Raw genomic sequence first — 22,865 nt, forward strand, 5'->3', positions numbered from 1 at the left:
TTTGTTCAGTACTCTTTTACTATATTTTGTTATCAAAAAGGAAAGAAATCTCACTTTTTTCAGGAATGTTTTCTTTGTCTTTTGTGCTGAGATCTGTTCCCATTTTTTATTTAACCCACATACCGGAGAGGAGGTGTCCTGTGAATGCAGCTTCAATAACAGGAGCTCCATAGAAGACTGTATAGTGCAATGCATTGTCAGTGGATTCATTATGGTCAGAACTTTATGAGAGATTCTACTTAAATACAACTAAGAACTCCCCATAGTTATTATTCCATCTCTCTTTTATTTGTGCAGTTCTTTCCTCTTTTTTCAAAGTTATATAATAGATGTGTCCGAATTCTGAAAGGTTCTGTAAATTTTCTTACTTGAGAGAAGTTCAAAATGTAACATTGAAATAAAAAGGCGTAGAAAGTGACTCGATTTACTTTTTATGTGCAGTGCCCCATAAAAGTGAACGGAGTGTCCCGATCCCCACATTCTCCTATATTTTCGGTTTTCCTATTAACAGCCAACCAGAAGTTCTGTGAGATAACAGAACTCCTTTTGCCCAATGAGTGTCCAAATAGGACCACAGGGTTGTTATTTACATTCACCAGGAGACATCAAGGGGGCCACGCTTTGGCCGAAGCAGGTCCTGTGAATGACCAATCACCCCTCTGAACTTAACTCCCCCCTACGCAGGTCATTTAAACTCAGGAATAGCTAATAATGGAATAAGTGGATGTACTGGTCTACTATAACCATTATACCATCTAATAATTTCCCTAAGAAGGCATTCCTATTATTTCAGTCTACACTGCAATCCCCAATCACGGTTTCTCCATTCTAGGAAAAACCCTTAAGAATGGATCAAGCCTTCATCACGTAGGAGGGAGGGAAGTTTTTTCTATGCTCCAAAAATGGGTAAAAAATTGACCTTTTCAAGGTATTTCAAGATTTATTGTTCCTGTGTAAAGTTAATGAAGTAATAAAAATATATATAATTTAAATATATTTGTGACAACATTTGAAAAAAATCATAATGTGCGTCTTGGATGTACGTTCTATATGTTCTACGTACCCTAATATCTTTAGTTTATATCTGGTTATGGGAATATTACGATGTATATTATATCCCTTTGCCGACATCTATAACATGATATCAAAAATGGCATCTCAATACTTTTTGTGTCCTCGTGGAATTGATTAAAATATTTTCTATTTCAGGAACCTTCTGTATTGTTAATCACAGCACTGGGTAGAATTCATCCCTCCATTTAAACACTGTTATTAACCTCTCACCTATACATTTTCCTTCTGTGCCATGCTCCCCACACAATGTTTAGGTAAATTAGACTAAAGCCTTTTTTTTCGAGCAGACACAGGTATTGGTTTGAACTTTCAATTGTAATTTATTCATGAAGCCGAGAGGTTGAGGCTGGCAGTGCTATGCATCATTCTGTCAAAAGGACTTTTCCTCATCCACAAAACAGCTACTGTACCGCAGAGAAAACAAATCATTTGCCGCACAGACCAGAACATAGAGCCAAGGAAAGTCTTGACATTTCAGCATTCTATAAATATATATTTTACACTTATACTGCTAAAAATAATTACAAGTCACCTCATTATTGAGAGTTTTTGGAAAAGAAGGATTCAATTTTTTTGCATAAAACAATTACTGAGGGTGTGTTTACGTATATTAGATAGAATTATTATTAAAGTAAAAACTTACTTTATACTTATGTTGTGTACTACATTTACATTAAGGAATGTATAATGGCTCTCAAGCAGTGCTATACACTTCTGTACACTATAGGGAGCTTCTGGCAAGACGGAATATATCCCATATATAGATCCCATATACCATGCCTTTTTTTCATGAACGAGCTACAAATAAGGGCACATGCCACTTTGCCCCTTTTTCACCATATGGGCCACTTGTAAAATTAGTGGGCACAGCGGAACACAAGGGAGCCCAGGGTAGAGATGCCGTGATCAGCCAAATTTACATTAACCTGTACCCAAAAGCTTGCCCAGATGTAGACTTTTATGCAGACGCATGAGTGCTGCCACAGAGTTACTAAGAGGTAATTAATCTCTTAGTTATTCTGCCATGTCCGGTGTCCAATGCACCGATAATTAAGACTGGTACATAACGCGCTCCTTAATTATAGAGGCATTTTCCTAAAGACACAGAGGGGTGTGTTTATTAGTTTTTATTAGTTTTAGGCCGGCTTCAGACAAATGTGTGCCCTTGTAAATCGATGTTGGTCAGATTAAACACATTGCACAAGAAGGGATTCCTTACATCATAAAGAAATATGATGCATTGAGTCCCTATCTGCAGGATGAACTACGGCGACGAAACTATAATTGTTCTTATAGTAAGAGCACTGTAGTTTGTCGGGAAGACAGGGAGTCCTTGCATCACATTTCTGCATTGGGTTCAGTTCCAGAGACTGGACCAACATACGAGTCAGTTTCCGCTGGCAGTTTTTTTTTATAAATATAATTTTTTCAACGGAATGTTTTATGTAACTGAACACAAGGAGACATGGTAGAATCATTAGGGGGAGCTGTAAGAAAGTTATTTTAAGGGGGCCCCAAATTTAGGGGGCACTGTATATTTAAATTTAGAGGGTAAAGTGTATCATTTATTCAATATAGATTGAATTGTTCAATGGGTCATTGAATATGTTGCAATATTGAAGGCAAATTGTATATATTTAATACAATGTAGAACAGTAATTTTTATGTGTGGAAAGGTTATAAAGCATCTGACACATTGGGGCAAATTTACTTACCTTGTCCTGATGCGATCCCCGTTTTGGGCGGTCTGACGAAGATTAAGTCAGGCGCGGTTCACGAAACTTGTGCGCCCGAGTTCCTGCATCCGTCGCTTCCCTGCCGGAGTTCACCTTCTTCTTCACGGTGCTTGTAAGTGTGTGTCTTGCAACACAATTCCAAATGTTAAATCCCACGCGTAGTCCGAAAACATCGGGTTGTTCAATGGACCACCCTCCGATTAGTGTCGCGTGCAAGCCGGCGCCGATGCACCAAAATCCGATCGCGTGCGCCAAAATGCCCTGTTAAATGCGGCGCAAAACGGAAATCGCCGGGAAACCCAACAAAAATGTGCTCCGCGGATCCTAAGTAAATGAGCCCCGATGATGGTTGCACGTGAAGGTGGGTTGGGATTCAGTAGTGTGCTTCTAAAATTAGATCACAGTTATATTGTGATGAAGGCTAATTATCAACAGTGTTTTTTTAATTTTAATTAACAAAAAAGTCATCTACGACTGAGAATTCAGAAGAAAATGTTTGTAAAAATTAATGCTGGATTACTGATTCAGATTTTTCTTCAGTTTGGAAGTCAGTACGAGGATCGGCTAAAAAGAGAAATAGTGCCAAATACCTGGGTTTCCACTGCAAAAACTACATAAAAATCCTTCATGACTCTTGAACATTTGAAGTACATATGATAAAATAAAATTGCCCTTTGGATCTTACTAGTTTGAATCTTGTCCTATGGGGGATGAGATTAGGCACAGTTTCCAGATGCAATATGTGTTTCGTCTCGTTATAAGTATAAGGTCTCATGGCAATTAGCACAATACATGACACACCACATTTCCCCATTGACCATAGTGTTAAGAGGAAGGCTAAACACAGTACATTAATAAACATATGGGTCAAGCTAAACTTTTAAAAACTAAAAAGAGTAGGCTGGGGTCAAACTTTATGTGAAAACTTAATAAAAAATACAGAATCACAAAAACTGTAGAAACTAAAAGTTCATAAAGAGAAAGGCCAATTAAGGTAAAAGGTAGCAAGAAATCACATCAGTCACTGTAATGGAGATATTAGGGGACTTTGTATGGTTGTTTCCTTTGAACATTCCCTTAAAGAGATTCTGTGGACAGATTAAACTCCTCGCACCATAAGGCAGGGTATGAAATGTCCTTCCTGGAATTCCCTGTAAAATCTAGAATTATTTAAAATCTCACCTGTTTACTTGTAAATAAATCTTCTCCAATGTCCTGTGAAAATGAGCATAGAAGAGTCATATTTAGCCTGGGATGGGTCAAGTTTAGAGGCTGCAGGAGGTCCCCATCTTTAGTGATATACTACCTTTTTTGGCATAATATTAAACTTTAGAACTCAGATTCCATCAGGCTTGTGATTCTGTAAGCAACAGAATCAGAGATATGGGCAGTTACAAACATAGTTTCACCCTTACAGGATCAAGATCTGTAAAGAGTTTGTATGCTCTCTCCATGGTTGAGTGGGTTTCCTCCGGGTCCTCTGGTTTCCTCCCCCACTCCAAAACATACTGGTAGGTTGATTAGATTGTGAGCCCATTGGGGACAGGGACCGATTGGCAAGCTCTGTGTAGCGCTGCGTAATCTGTGTGCGCTATATAAATAAAGGAATTATTATAGTTACAATCTGCAGATAAAGATCCAGTTCCCATCTCCCATTTCAAAACAATCTGAAAGATTAGATTTTTGTATTTAATATGGAACCAGCAGCATGTTTCTAGGTACTAGAGAACCAAAGATAGGGGCTTATGAAGTGACTCTCCCTTTGCAACTACTACATGTGACTCATCTCAAAATATGACTCTGCTCTGCTCATTTGCATATTATGTTGAAGGAGATTTTCCTTTATAGGTAAATGGGCAAGATTTCATAGTAAAAGGAAATTCTCAGACATTTCCTATGCAACCTGAGGGGGCTATATGATTAATGGGGTCAAATCTGAGTCATTTTAATACCATCAATAATGCAATGGGTTTTTATACTATAGTTTGCAGTTCAAACTTTGATTTTCTACAATTAGAAATGATTTTAACTGGCCCTAATTTAGGCCAAAAAAGACATTGATAACATGTTCCATTTAAAAACATCTTAAAAGGGGTTGTCCACTTTCAGCAAATAATTGATATTGTTTGTGTAAGGAAAAGTTGTACAATTTTACAATATACTTTCTGTATCAATTTTTAGATCTCTGCTTGCTTTCCTACCATAGAAAGCTTATATGCTTACTTCCAATGGATAGAAACCTGTCCCTGGTCATGTGATGTCACACAGGTGCACAAGACGTTATTATCATAGAGAATAATTAGAGCCGTCTGATATAACGAGCCGTGCACCTGTGTGACCATGGGCAGATTTCAATCTACTGGAAGCAAACATAGAAGTTTTCGATAGAATGACAGCAAGCAGAGGTCTAGAAAACTGTGAGGCTCCTTCTAAACTCGCGAGTGTGATGCGATGAACTCGCATCACACTCACAGCACATTCTGGCTGGATCCCACGGCCCGAATGTTGCAAACTGCAGCATGTCAGTTCAGTTCCGGTGTGCAGCGTTCGGGCCTTGCGATCCGGGCAGGACGCGTTGCGAGTGTGATGCGAGTTCATTGCATCACACTCGCGAGCGTAGAAGGGGCCTGAGGAATTGATACGGAAAGTATATTGGAAAATTGACTAACTTTTCCTTACACAAACCATATCATATCAGTTAGTGGACAACCCCTTTAAGCTTCGCCTTTTATACAAAGAGATGAGAAAATCCTATGATCACCTATTAACCAGTCGCCTACTCTCATCATGACTGCATCAACATCATCATCTGTTTTAGGAAACAAAAATACTGCCTGTAAGAGGATCACTTAAAACAATAGATTTTTTTTAAGTACATCATCTTTCTGCTTAATTTTGCAATAAAAAATTTTTTTTATTGCCATATATTTTTCTGAAATTCAGTCTAGGTGTCTATGTTACTTTTATGTATATTTGTGTGTGTTATGGGGTATATTTTATTATACAAGGAGATGAATATTCTAGAAATGTCTATGATGTCATTAGTAACTTTCTCTAGTACTTTCCAAGCACAGAATTATTCTTTGCTGCACTTGTAGACTCTCAGTTAAAGTTTGGCTTCCGATGCGCAGAGTTTTTTTCCCTCACTGTTGAATGGTGGGGAAGCCGTATTCATGACCTTTAGTCACTTTGATTAATAGGTTGCTCCGTTTTGCCTTTTTCCCCCCTGCGTTCAAAAATTACCATCTTTCATAAACGTAAAAGAAATAGGAAAAAATGAGGCTGGCATTAGCCCTTTTAGTCGTCAGGAAATTATAAAATGCGCACTTGCGGAGTAAGCAATTTTCACAATCTGCCGGCACATCCATCTTTTTAATGAGCCTTGTTTATAATGTGATGCTACGTTTCTCGACACCTAACCTATTTACATCTTTGCCCCCCCCTTTAATTAAAAGGAGAACCAGTTAAAAGAAAGTAAGAAGAAATATTAAAATGATCTGATTAATTCAGCTAGCGGGAGGTTATGGGGTTCCAAGGTTATTATAACCTATAAAGGCAGTATGTGAGGAGCGCCGTTCATTTATAATTGTATTAGGTGGAGCAAATTAGTGAGGCTGTACAGCGATGACAAAGGACTTCTTTCTATTCTATCTTACCCCCTACCGGAAGGGCGAAATGGCTTAAAGTTAGGCCCCATATTAGGCAAATGAGTCCTGATAAATCTTCGCTGAGCCTCTAATGAGAATTCTTACAGTTTTGCTGTGCTAATTTGAAAAGATTATCATGGATTGCTTATAGGTGCTCCTAGCGGACGTCGCTGCCGCCGCTATCTGCTTTCTTACCTTGGGACGTTGGAAAGGGTTAAACACAAACTTCATCATCCCGAAACACCCAGGGTAGTGAAGCATAATCTACATATCATTAAAGACACAATGACACTTAGGCAGGGAAAAGAGCGAGCACAAATGTTACAATGAGAGTAAAGCAAAAGTGGAAACTCGTACAGCAGCGCTAATAGGACTTCAATAACTCAGAATCCAGTGCTGATTCCTATAGAGAGTGTCAAGTACATACAATGTGTCATCTAATATCTTAGGAAGTTTTTTTGTTTTTCACTGTGGCCAATCATAAATACTAATCACAGTATATATTGTATATGGTAACTTACAGGGTCTTTATCTCAGTATCTATCTCTTTATCTATCATCTATCTCTATCATATATCTATCTATATCTATCCATTTTTTCATGTATTTGTAATAATTGTAATAATAAAATAATAATAATAATAATAATAATTATTATTATTATTATTATCTATCCATCTATCTATCTATCTTTTCAAGTACAGGCAGTCCCCTACTTAAGGACACCTGACTTTCAGACGACCCCTTCATCCCCTGTGACCTCTGGTGAAGCTCTCTAGATGCTTTACTATAGTCCCAGACTGCAATGATCAGCTGTAAGGTGTCTGTAATGAAGTTTTATTGATAATCCTTGGTTCCATTACAGCAAAAAATTGTCACTGGGACAAAAAAAATTGTCTGGAGCTACAATTATAAAATATACAGTTCCAACTTACATACAAATTCAATTTAAGTACAAACCCAAGGAACCTATCATGTACGTAACCCGGGGACTGCCTATTTCTACCGGTATCTTTCTCTTTATATCATATCTCTATCATCTATCTATCTCTCTATCCAATATATCTTTTCATGTTCCTATCTATCTATCCAATACATGTGAGTGTCAGTAGGAGAGCACCATACATCGCATTCCAAACCAGCGGCAATTGAGAAAGTTGAATTGATTATTCAGTAAATTATCACTTTACTACTCGTGCCGGGGATCCGAATAATCCACCAATCACCATGTTAACAAACAGACAGAAGCGGTTTTCAATAGCTTAAACACAGGCTTAACACTAGGTGTGGCAATTAAGTTATTGATTTTAGGCAAATGGATTGTTAATTATTCAACAGGTTCCTTTCTTGTCTTAATTAACTCACAGCTCATTTAAATCAATGAGGACAGTCTCCAGGGGGAATAGCCGGGCTTCACTGAAGACTTTCGAAGAAGTTGTATTAACTTATATGGGACTGACAACCTATTACTTTATGCTCCAGGAGTGGCTGCTCCTACTTACTACTAACTTTTATTTTTCATTGCACATTTTTCAGCCTCAAACATGTCATAACATGTTCCACATTTACCAAATGAATTTGGACCCCATGTTTTCTTCTGTTTTTCTATATATACAGGCAATACAACATAGGTTCTTCAGGTTTGTTCTTAAGTTGAATTTGTATGTAAGTCAGAACTGCTATATTTTAGAATTGTAGATCCAGACAATTTTTTTTTTCCTCAGTGACAATTGGATTTTTACATTTTCTGCTGACATGGGAATAAGGGTTATTGATATAGCTTCATTACAGACACATTACAGCTGATCATTGCATCCCGGGACTATAGTAACATCCAGAGAGCTTCATCAGGTGTCACAGTGGGCAGAGAGGTCCGTCTGTAAGTCAGGGACCATCTGTACTTATGTACCATATATGTCTGAGAAGTTCTGTTCAATTCATAATTTCCTTTCTTATAGTAATATTAACATAACATGTTACTATGATATGACATAGTGCAGTACGTGTAAACATGTAGGAAAATATTCATATTAGTTGTGATTGGTTATGTATTTTTTGTTACCAAGATGGACAGTTGCCATTTACAGGGCTATTACCAGCTGATAACCTTTCACAATGGAGCACATTTACTTTCCCGGTCCAGTCGCGATCCCGACGAGGATTTGGGTCTGCCGGGATTCACTAAGGTCATGCGCCCGATATCCACCAGGTGTCGCTGCTGCGCCGAGGTCCGCCGGAGTTCACCTTCTTCTTCCCGGTGCATGTAAAAGCTGATCTTGCGACACAAATAGTTTTTTAAATTCCGCGTTTTTTCCCGAATCCGTCGAGTTATCCGAATGCCACTCCCCCGAATTCTGTTGCGTGAAATCCCTGGGCAATTCAGCGCAAAACGGAAATATTCGGAAAACCCGACGAAAGTGCGGCGTTTGGACCCTTAGTAAATGAGCCTCAATGTCTTTTTGTGGAGTGGATTCCACAAGGGGAACCTATAGCTGACCAATATATCAACTACTTAAAGGAAACCTACCACTTGTAGTGGCAGGTTTCTGATGGAAATACCGGGCACCAGCTCAGGGTGAGCTGGTGCTGGAGCTTATTTTCGTTAGTGTTTTAAACCGCGGTATCGCGGTTTAAAACACTTTTGAAACTTTATAGCCGGTGCTGGCAGGTACGCGCTCAGCGCTTACCATGCGCGCGGCTACATAGGAAGTGAAGGAGAGCCGCGCGCATGGTAAGCGCCGAGCGCGTACCTCCATGCGCCGGCTATAAAGTTTAAAAAGTGTTTTAAACCGCGATACCGCGGTTTAAAACACTAACGAAAATAAGCTCCGGCATTTCCATCAGAAACCTGCCACTACAAGTGGTAGGTTTCCTTTAATGATATTAAGTTTCTCAATATAGATAATGTTATGCAAATATATTACCATTTGAGCAGCAATAAAATGATTACATTAAACAGTTTTTTCCTGTCTGTAATAATTATAGTTACTATTTGTACAATAGTTAATAATGTTATAATGGAAATACAATTTTACTTATCTACAATGAATAGAGAAAGACAACCTGACATTTTACACCTTAGGGAGGGGGGATTTATCTCATTTTTTTCTCCTTTTTTTGCACTTATAATTTTTTTTGTTGGGTGACTTTTTTACTTGCCTTGCAAAGTTCACCACGACCAAGTTTTCTAGTGTTGCAACTGGTTAAATATTGGAATCTGGATGCTAATATTTAAAAAGTTTCCATTTTTTTTGCACAATGGTTGTAAAAAGCTGCCGGTGTTCGATAAAGATGAAAATGAGAAATTTGAGACTTTTGTTCAACTTTTTAAAAACTGCAGAAAAACCCCCTTTAGACTCAAGTACCAGATTTAACACCCTGGAATATAAATTACATAAAACTAAACTACTCCCCTTGATAAATATCTGTAGCATTTGAAACATGCGTCTGGGTGAAGCGCCAGGTATTATATGGACCTTTGCCTCTAGCCTTCTGACCTTTCTCTCTATTGTTGTTTACATTGTAGTTATATTTTTGGAGCTTTTTATTAGCTCAGTTAGCATTGTTTTTGCACAGCTTGTATTATTAATACTAGTTGTATTGGACTACTTTCACACTGTTCTGGGCTGTTATGTACTTAATTAGGCACATTTACTAAGTTTTCTGTCTGACTTTGCACATTCTTTCTAGTGCATACTGCTTGCACAGGTATTTAAGAATTGTCCGAGACAATGCAAAGTCCGACAGAATTGTGTTGCACGCCCCATGTTAGAGGTGCACCAGAAAAAAAGTGGTGCAGGGGGTGCCAGATTCATGAAGAACGTGCACCCACCACGAATCTGGTGCCCCCTACACTATACACAGGCAAACTGCACATAGTGCACACTGCACTGTTTTTAGTAAATGTGCCCCAATATATGCCATAAGTCTTAGATGTTTGGGGCTACTGTAAAATGAACTATTCTACTTGGCACTTGTCTTTGGACATGCAGCCTGTCTTGTTCCTAGTGTCTCCCATGGCATATTATTATTACATGTATTTTAAACTAATCTTGTGAAATAAATCTTTTATTGCTTCAATTGCTGCTGTTGCTCTTCTCTCCTCTCAATTTTTTCTGCACGGTATATGATTCATGATTAAGAGGTTGCATTCAACCATTCTAGTTTAGTTAATGTTTGTAACATGTTATATTAGTGGACTGTAATTACCTTATATACTCGAGTAAAAGCCTAGTTTTTTCAGCACAAAATTTGTGCTCAAAAACCCTATCTCAGCTTATACTCGAGTCAACTAAAAAACAAAACTCACTTTTCTGACGTCAGCCGTAGGACCTCTTCTGTCTGAGACAGTCTGAGACAGAAGAGGACCTATGGGGGACGTCGGAAGAATGAGTACAGTGTTATTTTTTTTTTTCCTACTACAGGGGTTGGGCAGGCTGTATGCTACAGGGGCTGGCAGACTATATACTGGGAGGCTGTAACCAATGCATTTCCCACCCTCAGCTTATACTCGAGTCAATAGGTTTTCCCAGTTTTTTGTGTTGAAATTAGGGGTCTCGGCTTATACTCGGGTCGGCTTATACTCGAGTATATACGGATCTTCTTTTTTGTGATTTCGATTACTCCAACCTCCACCCAAAAAAAGGCAGGTGTGAACTTCCTTGCTAAAGATAATTGGAGTCCTCATATATACCGATAATAATCTATCTATCTGTCTATCTATCTACCTATCTATCTATCTATCTATCTATCTATCTATCTATCTATCTATCTATCTATCTATCTATCTATCCTATCATCTATCTATCTATCTATCTATCTATCCTATCATTTATCTATCTATCTATCTATCTATCTATCTATCTATCTATCTATCTATGTACCTATCTTTATACAGTATTACATATTATACGGTAATCTATTCAACTTGTTCTATTTCTTTTCATTTTTTCTTTTAATTTCCTTTTTATAGTGTGATGACTAAAGGTAGTTTATTAACAGTTTTTAACAGTACAGATAATTATAATATTAATAATTTTTTATTGTTTATATCCAAAACAAAATGCTAACTATTTTAACATTTTGAAAAGGTTTTAACCCCTTAACGCTGAAGCCACTTTTCACCTTCCTGACACGGCCCATTTTTTTCAAATCTGCCCTGTGTCACTATAAGTGGTTATAACTTCGGAACGCTTTAACATATCCAAGTGATTTTAAAATTGTTTTCTCGTGACACATCGTACTTCGGGTTATTTGAAAAATTTTGGTGGTATGTTTTGCATTTATTTATGAGAAAATCAGATATTTGGTGAAAATGTGGAAAAATTTTTGATTTTGGAACTTCAAAATGTTCTACTTTTTCCATACATAGTCATAACTGCAAAAAAACGTAATAACTAACATTCACTAAATGTCTAATTTATGTGGACATGGTTTTTTATGCATACTCTTATTTTTGTAGGATGTTATGGGCCTTTGAACGTTAGGTGCGATTTTTCACATTTTCATAAAAAACGCAAAATCCTGCTATTGAGGGACCTGCTCAGGTTTCAAATCACTTTGAGAGACCTAAATAAAAGTAAACCCCATAAATTACCCCATTATAGAAACTACGCCCCTCAACGTACGTGAAACAACTTTTATGAAGTTTGTTAACCCTTTAATTGTTTTACAGGGGTTAAAACAAAATCGGATGCAATTTTGAAAATAAAATTTTTTTGGCTAAATTAATATGTTTTTCAAAAAATGTACAAATTCTCAGTGGATAAAATACCAAAACGCTCCACAAAATTTGATACCCAATCTCTTCCGTGTATAATAATACCCCATATGTGGTGGTAACCTGCTGTATGGGCACACGCCAGGGCATCGAAGGGAGCTACGCCATTCAGAGCAGATTATGCATTGTCAATTTTTATTGGCTATACAATCTTTATTTTTTGGCAATTTGGACATATAAGGGCTTATTTTTTGCGACATGAGATGCACTTTACAAATACTTCATTTTAGTGGGTCATTAGCTTATTGATGAGATTTTATTAACTCTTGAATGTATGGGTGAAAAGAAAATTGTCAATTTTGGTTTACTTCCTTTTCGTATTTTTTGGGGGTCGTACACCGTACACTAAAAATATTATATTATCTTCATTCTATAGGTCACTACGATTACGGTGATACCTCATTTATATAGTTTTTCATTTATTTTTACAATTTTACTGGATAAAAACGAATATAGAGGAAATCTCATTTGTTTTTGCATCGCCATCTTTTCGGAGACGTAACTTTAATATTTTTTGGTTGACAGAGCTAGTTTAGGGCTTATTTTTTATGTGTTGAGCTGTTCTTTTCAGTGGTACCATTTTTGCGCACATAACTTTTTTTGATCACTTTTTAGAACATTTTTGTGTAGAGATTTTATGAAAAATGTACATTTTTGGCGTGTTTTTCGGGTTTAGTTTTTACGGCATTCACCGAGCGGGTCCAATAATGTTTCTGAGTTATTGTACGGATTGTTACGGACGCGGCAATACCAAATATGTGGGGGGTTTTGGCGATTTTGTGGGTTTTTTTCACTTTATTGCATGTGTATAAGGAATATTTGTGTTTAGGGGACTCTAACTTTATTTAATTAATTATTTTTATTAAAAAATTATTTTATGTAATGTTTTTAACATTTTTATTAACTTTTACAGGTTAGCTTGAACAAGTGATCCACTGATCACTTGTTCAAGCTCTTCTTCACATTACACAGTGTAATACAGATGTATTACACTGTATTGCTCAGTGTGTTACAGCCGGGTCCTGTCAGGAGGCAGGGACCCGGCTACAGGAAGGAGGATCGCGCAGCCCGGGCACCGGCAGTCCCGGGGCTGCGATCGGAGCAGCGGACCCCCCCCGGTAAGCGTCACGGGGGGGGGGGGGGGGTCCGATTCTTCTGAAATGCTCCTTGCGGGTGTTAGAGGCAGGTGTCGGCTATAATATATAGCTGACACCTGCAGCTTCTGGCGCCGGCTCCGTTCAGGAGCCGGTGCCAGAAGCATGACGTAATAGTGCTGCATTTTGCGGGAACGCACCTCCCGCGATGCAGTACTATTACGTCAAATGTCGGGAATTATTATGGATACTTATTTTGTCTATCTATCTATCTATCTATCTATCTATCTATCTATCATCTATCTATCTATCTATCTATCTATCTAATCTTCCCACACATTTGTGTCTTGTTTATACATTTTTTCTTCCTAATAATCCTAATTGGAAAATATTCCCGTGTTATCTGGTACCTATGTTTATATTAGAGAAGAAAAATACAGGAGAGTCTCAGAAAGTGTTTGCCTCCAAAATCAGAACTGTTTGCAATCAGTGAAGCTACAAGAATTTGTGGCAGAAAGTCTACAAAAATAAACACCAATTCCCTGCCGAGGACATAGCATGAAAAACAAAATCATTATCCTTTTTTTTTTCTACACTGCTTTTTGGACAGTTAATTTTATTGTTAGTTTGCCAAGAGAATAACATTAAGTGTTTGGGAAACTAAAGTAAATATAGTATTAGAGCACAAGTAGAGTATGCCAAAATTTCATTATCAACCATATGTTAATCTGTAATAAACATTGTGTCTTAAAAATGTTTTGATACAAGTAAAAATAATCAAAAGTACTGACCAGTGCCATATATAACCGTATTAAGAGAAGTGCTGCACTAGACAATTAATCTTATCACAATGCTTGGAAGAACAAGTAGAATGAGGCTCATGTCTAAAATTTGGCTGCATTCGTAGAACATGAAAGGGGATACAAGGGCTTCAGCTAAGCAGCTGATTTATCACAAGGAGAATTTAAAGTCAGTTTTGCATGCAGTAAATGTTGCCTGGTATTGATGAATTTGTTGCCTCCTTAATTACAGTTTAACAAGAAATAAAATTTAAAGCATAAAAGTCATTTGAGATCATTTTTATATTGTGTGCAGGGTGATGTGGCTTACATTTTTCTAATAAACTTAATTCTCCATAGTTTATGAAAAAGAAATAATGAAGCTACTCCCTCCCATAGAGATCCATATTCCAGCCGGCAAAGTGTATGTCTATGAAGGCTACATGAGCTCACATCTAATCTTCCTATGTTTGGTTAAACAGCTCTGAGAAGGGAAGATCACTTTCAGCTTGATCTTTGAAAAAATGAAGAGAGCAGAAAGGGTTAACACTCCCAGCTGTGTAACAAACAGAAGAGAGGGACCCGTTTTCAACCCGGGAGACAGGTTTGCCAAAGCAATGTAGAAGTAACATGGGGCACTTAGCAGCCTCTTTTTTTTTATAAATTAAGGTGAGTTTCTTAATGAAGGATATTAGAAAAATGTTTACAACATCCCTTCCCCCCACATTATCAAAAAATCCCCTGAAATAATGATTACTCTTTAAATTGTTATAACACCCACCTGCAGGAATCAGATAGCAAAAACATTTCACACAGGCTCAGTAAATTGCACTAGACAAGATTCCCTGCATCATAGTTAAAATATGACGCAAGGAGTCTCTGTCTGCCGACACTCTAACAAGTTTCAAGCACATATGTAAAGTAGATGAAATCGACAATATAAAAGTTATTGGGCAGTTTTAAATTTCTCCAAAATTGTAAAATGTCAAACTTTATGTACCTAGTGATTATAGCCTATATTTTATAAAAATTATGATAAACACATAACATTTTTACTATATTATTATATTTATAATTGTTTAGCCCTTTATTGACTTGCTTTTCTTTTTTTTTTTTTTGTGATCAATAATGGTACTTATTCAGTTGTGATGCACCACATGAGAAGATTGTGTCCATAACCTTGTGTCCAGCTGCCACTGCCACTGGCACTAACACACAGGATCAGAAAAGCTTTGATCCAGGGTGTTTAAACCCCCTTTGACACCATGATAAAACTTGGACCGTGCTATATAAGTTGGTACAGACGGAGTCTTCTCCCTCTGTTACCCATCGGCACTGCTCAGAGGCAGCCAAATGGTGCTGATGGCATATCACAGCAGCTCGGTGTCCATTGAAGGGCAATAGGAAGTTATGATGCAAAAGGGTTTTTTTTTCCAAAAGGAGTTTAGAATTCAAATGAGGGTCATTAAAAAAGCTATACATTTGGTAATCACTGTATACATATTGACCCAGAGAAAAAAGTTTTTGTATTATTTAGGTTCCATGATAAATGCAGAAAATTATTATTTGAAAAACTATATCAAATTTGTGTTGTTTCTTAAATATACTGTACTGAAAGGATTAATAAAAGTTCATCAGTAGGTGATATGGAACTCAAAATTGTGCAATTAAAATACTACAGTTTGTCCTTAAAAAAAAATGACCCCATCCAGCTAGAATGACAAAAACAAATAAAACAAAAACAGTAATAGCTTTTAGAAGGCATTGGCAAAAAAACTGTAAAATGGCCTGGTCATTAACATGGAAAACAGGTGAGGAGAAAAGGGGTTAAAGTAAAATTACATGTAACAGTAATTGTGACAAATCATTCTGTATGTTTATCAGAAAGTTAAATGCATTGTCCATGGTGTGAAAAATGGAGCTGCTTTCTTCCTTTAATGAGCCCACAACTGGATAGCGCATGATATTGCAAAAATAATAAAAAATATCTTCCATCCATAGGAAAGGAAATCAGTTGTAGATCTGTGGGACTTTGACCAAGTAATTACGATTTGTGATGAGCAGAATCATTGAAACTTGAAATTCTCTTTGGCACCAGAACCCAGACCGGATGGACAGCCCCCCAGTAACAGCTATGATTGTTGTCGTTAACAACTCCAGTTGTTAACTGTTTAAGTCACACCAACACAGGTCAAGGCGTTATGAGAATAAATGCAGCGAGTGTGCCGCCATTTTGGGGAGGATCAACCTTCCACACAAGCTGGATCCATTTTAATTCCAATGACGAACTTGTCTGTGGCACATAAACAGTTAAAGTCTATGATAGGTGCCAGCACCGATCGTGAGCATTGCAGGTGGTTGGTTGAGCCGGACCCAAACCCGAACCACCAATGTTTGGCACAGTTTACAGCTTTGCAGTCCGTCCAACAATAAACACCATAAATTACTTCCCTTCCATCCCTGTCTGAATGGAAACGCAGTAATGCAAGGATACACTGTTACCTCTTAAATTCTATGGAGCTGCCAAGATTTGATAAGAATAGGCTGTTGGCTTTCCCATAAAATAATAAATAAGTGGATCTGCATCGTACCTACATGATGCTCCATTCATACGGCGCCACAAGGAATCTCCATTCTTCCAATGGTTGAGGCTCCTAGCAGCCAGACTTCCTATCTCCAAAGAGTTTGTATGTTCTCTCTGTGTTTGCGTGGGTTTCCTCCGGGTCCTCCGGTTTCCTCCGGTTTCCTCCCATACTCCAAAACATACTGGTTGTTTAGATTGGGAGCCCCATGGGGACAGGGACTAATTTGGCAAGCTCTGTGCAGTGTAATCTGTGTGCACCATATAATTAATAATTATTAATACAAAAATTACTAAAATGTTTACCTTTCTTTTCAATATGGGATAGGTTTAATTCATGGGGAACCCATTTAAATTTAAATGAGTAAAATTGCTAATATATATATATATATATATATATATATATATATATATATATATATATATATTTATATATTATATATATTATATATATATAATTTGTTATATTTCTATGGTTGTACTTTATCATTGTTATCTTTTTTTTTTTCATCCAAAAACTGTAAAAAATTAATGCTACAAAAATAAACTGGACAAACAGCAAAACATCATTTATACAATTCTCATGCCTGAAGATATCATAAATGACTTCAGGCCAAGTATAAAATTGACCTAAAAATGATATAATAGATAAATTAACACCCATAGAAAAGTAGCCTGATAATGAAATGTAATATCTCGGCAGTCTATGCCCCGATGTCATATTCAGAGCTGGCTTTCAATCATGCAAATGTTTTTTTTCTTTTCCAATATGCTAATGCAATCTGATTGATTTCTGTTGTAAAAGTTAATTACAATGTGTTTGTGAGTCCCTAAAGATGATGCATATTATGTTTATAACCAGGATTATTAAAATGTCCTGTCTCCATTACAGGACTCCTATCTCCAACACTAGAACTAATTGTAGTCCTAAATCACTACAACCTCTGTGTTAAACATAACACAAGGGCAACATTGCATAATTTTAATTAATTTTAACTTGACCAGAGCAAATTCATTTTGCTTTTCCAGAAGGACAACTCATTTGTCTCCTCGTCACTTTCAGGTGCTCATGGAGTTGTGGAACTTATTTGATGGCAATAGGGTAACATTTATTTCTGAGAGACATGATATGCAGACCAAACAATATCATTGGAATTTCTAATGCAGTTATATATGTGTATATTTGCTTATGTAGTGCCACCATATTCTGCTGCAATGTACAGAGGTTATCACCATTTCTGTCAGAGGTATAACTTGAAGGGGCACAGAAAGTGCAGTCATAACCGGGCCCAAGAGGTTGAGGGGGCCCCTAAGGTGCCACTTTCCCATATGAGAAAACTAGTAGTATAAACCATACATTATAGTCGGGGCCTGGCACAGACTTTGCACTGGGGCAAATCAGCTTCAAATTACGTAACTGTAAATATAATCTCCCTTTCTCTTATGCACATATTCATTAAAAGTCAGTATATTTTGTAAGAGTAAGCCCATACTACATTTTAAGATTAGTCCCTTATTTAACTATGACAGAGGTCTACAGTACACTGTGTATACATGATTGACACTGCTTCTAGCCATTATGTGACTTCTAATTGTCAGAAACCCTGTATATTCTAGTAATTCAGCCTGTGTACTCATAGTTTAGTAACACAATGATTGACATCTTGCTCCCTCTATATGGAGCTGCATTTAAACTCACCTATGACCTCATTCAGTGCATATTAAACAAGTCTTCTGGTTCTTCATAATATTATATACTCTTCGGACTTTGCCTGTACCTTTTGACAATTCTGCGCCCTTAGGTTTAGTACCACGTTGCCATTTTGGTTTTCTACCCGATTTTCTTGACCACACTGATTCCTCTCTCTCTTGTTTGTCTGTCTTGTTAATGTTGTGTACTTATATCCATAGTAGGCTTTGGTTTAGGACATGGAGCGCAATTAGACAGTAGGAGAGTATGTGAGATGCAAAGAGCTGGCACTTGAACCCTATATTAATTTTGTAACAGCTTTCTGTATATAAAGTTGCTGGGTGCCATGTGAAAGCTGCTGGATGGAGACCTAGCTGCTATTAGTTAATCCTTCCTTCTACCCCTCCCCAACTTGGGGCTTTTCAGTAATATGACAGTAGGGAGCTTCAATAAGATACCTACCAAGATGAAATTCATTTCAGATTTCAGAGTGAAAAGCAGATACAGAAAAAAGGATGATAAGCGCCAAAGGATGTGCAGAAGGAGGATTTTGCTCTGTAAAGAAATATTGCAAATGTTCTCATATTCACTGATTTATGTAGTTTGATGATAAAACTCACATTTTAGAGTGTGCCACCTTGTGGTTAAGGAAATATGTGCTAGAGTGATCTAAAAAAAAAGCTCCACAGATTAAACCTATTTTTCATTTCATAATATCATAGTTTATACGGTTGAAAAAAGACACATGTCCATCAAGTTCAACTATAGATTGGAAGGGATTGGATGAGATTTATGGGAAACAATTCTATATAACATAACCATTAATGTTATTTGGGCATAAAAAGGCATCTAGACCCTTCTTGAAGCTCCCTGCTGTCCCTGCTGTGACCAGCTCCTGAGGCAGGCTATTCCACAGATGGACAGTTCTCAATGCCAATCGTTTTTGTACATTTTTTTTTATAATCTAGGATAATATAAAAAATCTCTATATTGCTTTAAGACTAGGTTTACCTTCCTGTATTTGTTTCCTTTAAAACCTTCAAAAAAGTAGATGTGGAAGTTCTGTTTCAGTGTTTGTCCTATGTAAAGTTATCAATGATAACTGGCCCTTATTTCCTCAGTCTGTAAGTTTCAACTGCACAGATAGTTTTCATAGTCTTTCTTAAATTGTGAGAATGTCCAGTCCCGAGGACGGGCTTTTTAACAATTCATTTTTATTTTTACTCAAAGCTGCAGTTTCTCATCGGAAAATGTGTTTGGTTACTATCTGAAAAATGTCTCTGGAAGGAAAAAAGGGAAGAGATGCAGACCACTTAAATCAGTCTGGTATAAAGAGTGTCTTGTCAATACGAATCATGCCTCTGGAATTCTCCTGGAATTTGCACAGTGTACGGCATATTTGTGCTTTTATTAGCTTTTAGATATATTATATGTTAGAAATAAATAATTGAGAAGGACACGTCTTTATCCCTCGCTATCGTACTGACTTGTCCTTCTGGTTCTTGTCACTTCATTGTAAACAGAAGAAGGCTTTCCCAGAAACTACTTGTGACCAAACCGTTCAGTATGGAAAAGGGTGGGAGCGTATTGTTACACTCAATTACACGTTGTTTATAAGCCATTAGCGATGTGAGAAAATTGTAACCTCTTGTAAGTTTGCATGACTCTATTTTTTGAACTTTTGAGGAACGTGATTTAAACGGTTACTGAGCAATAACAGGGTGTGTTGTTTTGACGTCTATGTTATGGAGTTTATCTTCGGTATGTGTCTATAGAATAACCATTATATATATACCATATATATATATCAACGCATCAGATGTGGGTTAAGTGGGTAAAGGGGTAAAGTGCCTACCACTCTTAAGTAATAAGATATACTTGTGTTCACTCTACAATCCCATTAAAGGGGTTGTCCTGGAATTAAAAAAGAAACAATAAACTACTTATACTTCCGTTTTCCCACAGTGCCGTCCATCACTACCGACCTCTATTTGTATACAAAGGCTGGCAATGTCATCCCGACCACAGATGCATCTCTGCTACTGCCTGAACTGTTGTATAAGATATGTGCCAGTGGTCGGGATGGCATCGCCGGCCGCTGTATACAGAGACTTCATAGTGAGCACAAGTAGTTTATTGTTTTTTAAGCTTCTACTCCAGCCATATATCAATTGTTTAAATCCCTGGACAACCCCTTTAAAAAGTCTGGCTGTAGATACAGTCCAATTAGTGGACCCCTGTCAATCAAATTAGGATATCAGCAGGTAATGATGCACTCCACCCTCTACATAGACAGCCCTAGATGCTGTTCTATAATCCTTTGACTGTTGCCTCTATCTCTATACCTTTTCTCTATCATGTTTCCCCGAAATTAACACAGTGTCATACATTCTTTTTATCCCCAAAAGTCCCACTATGTCTTACTTTTGGGGTATGTCTTATATTGGAAAAAATTGTCGATTTTTGTTTTAACCAGAAAATTAACATTTATTAACAACCTGAACAGTATGGTATTCACCACAATATAGCCCCTTACAGTATCACAGCAATCGCAGCAAGTCTCCATGCAAGTTACCGTATGGGGACTTGCCGCAATTGCGCCGTAAGTGTACCGCAATTTATGGAAACTTTACATGGTGCATTTTGTGAATTACTTACTTGGTACCGTAATGGCGATCGGATCAATTACTCTGCGGTGCTGGGTAGAGGTGTTGCTTCTTCTTCCTCATGCAGGAGCCGCTGGGCCAATCAGAGGGGCCAACAGCGGCTGCATATGAGGGCACTGAGGCTGCGTGTTTTTGCATGTTGTCCATGGTCCTGATGAACCACGGACAAAATTACTGCTGCTCCAGCAGCCTCCGCTCAGCCCGCTCTAACTGGCCGAATTCTGCTCTTACTGTCCGCATCCCATTCTAACCGTCCGCATCCTGCTCTAACCATCCGCATCCTTCTCTAACCGTCCGCATCCCGAAGTTAATGCAGCAAAAGGTACCGGTACTATGGCTTATATTTTTCCAACGTACATTTTACTATGTCTTACTTTCGGTGTACGTCTTACATTAGCCGACCCCCTTAATACCCCCACTACGTCTTACTATCAGGGATATCTTACTATCGGGGAAACACGGTAATATCTGAAATGCCATTAATGTAATAACTGGTTCAATTGGCCATATTGCATGTGTGTCAGGGTTACATGGTATATATAAACTGTTGCAAAATATGTTGCCCTCACTCCTATCTTTTGAATTATTTCATTACTATATAATGATTACAATTATTTTCTCAAACTATTGCATAAAAATAGAAGACAAAATACCATGAAATTTATTTACAAAATCGACACATGTGTATTTGATATATATATATTCTGTAACTTTCTCAAAATTTTTTTTAATGTTTTAAAAATATGAGTTTGGGATACAATATAAAGTATAAATAATGCAAGAGGTATTGTCAGTCTCCGTGAGATGTATATGCATAGCACAGGGGATTCCCTGAAGAGGTTAATCATGCATTTGCTTGTACAGGACAGCAGCAAAGCCTTGCTCTCTTCTGCTGGACCTGCATTTCTGTAGGGTCTCATAACTCATGTTCAGCAGCATAAAGTCAGTGTCAGGCCACAAGAGGTAGCTGCTTCAAGTTTAAACAATATTTTATATGCAGATAATTCATTGCCGCTGTTTGAAGATGATCTGTCTTTAAATGTTTCTCCTTACTGGAGGTCCCCATTCACTCTACTGGTTCCAGAAAACTCATAAAACAAGCATAAAACCTGGGATTAATTACTGTTCTGGGATATTTAAGCTACTTTCTACAAGCTTTGAACTTTATTTTACAGCTGTCCCTTTCACTTGTGTTTCCTATATAGAATACTTGGCAGAGAATCGTGTGGGACATTTCATGCATAAGAAGCAGATTACTTTTGGTTTTGGAAAAAAAATACCAATACAAATACAACGAAGTAATGTATGTAATAATATATAGAAAATAATCAAAGGTGTTGTAAAACAAATGACTTTTATACTCTATCCGCAGAGTTGAAAATATGTGTCTGGTTTAAAGAGAACTGCCATTTAAATGAACCCAGTCAAAATAAATGCTTCATTAAAAACTATGATTAAAAAGCCCTTTCTGTGGCTGCAGTGTTAGAAAATCAGTTTGTTAACGCATATGCAAATCTACTGATGTCCAATGATAGTAATGGGATAAGATATATGCAGTGATCACCGCACTGCTCTGCTTCTTGTTCCTGATTGACAGGTCTCATTGCTAGGACATGCTGCTGTGTGGAACATTGAGAGAGAGAGCTCTGTAACATCGCTGGGCAATTCATGTCATGTGACTAGGGTGATGTCATCTAAGGCAATGATTTTCAACCTTTTTTGAGCTGCGGCACACTTTTTATACTTAGAAAATCCTGGGGCACACCACCAACCAAAATAGCACAAAATGTCACTAAAACAGTCATATTATACATGTAGTT

This window comes from Engystomops pustulosus, chromosome 4, assembly GCF_040894005.1.
Source record: "Engystomops pustulosus chromosome 4, aEngPut4.maternal, whole genome shotgun sequence".
NCBI lineage: Eukaryota > Metazoa > Chordata > Amphibia > Anura > Leptodactylidae > Engystomops > Engystomops pustulosus.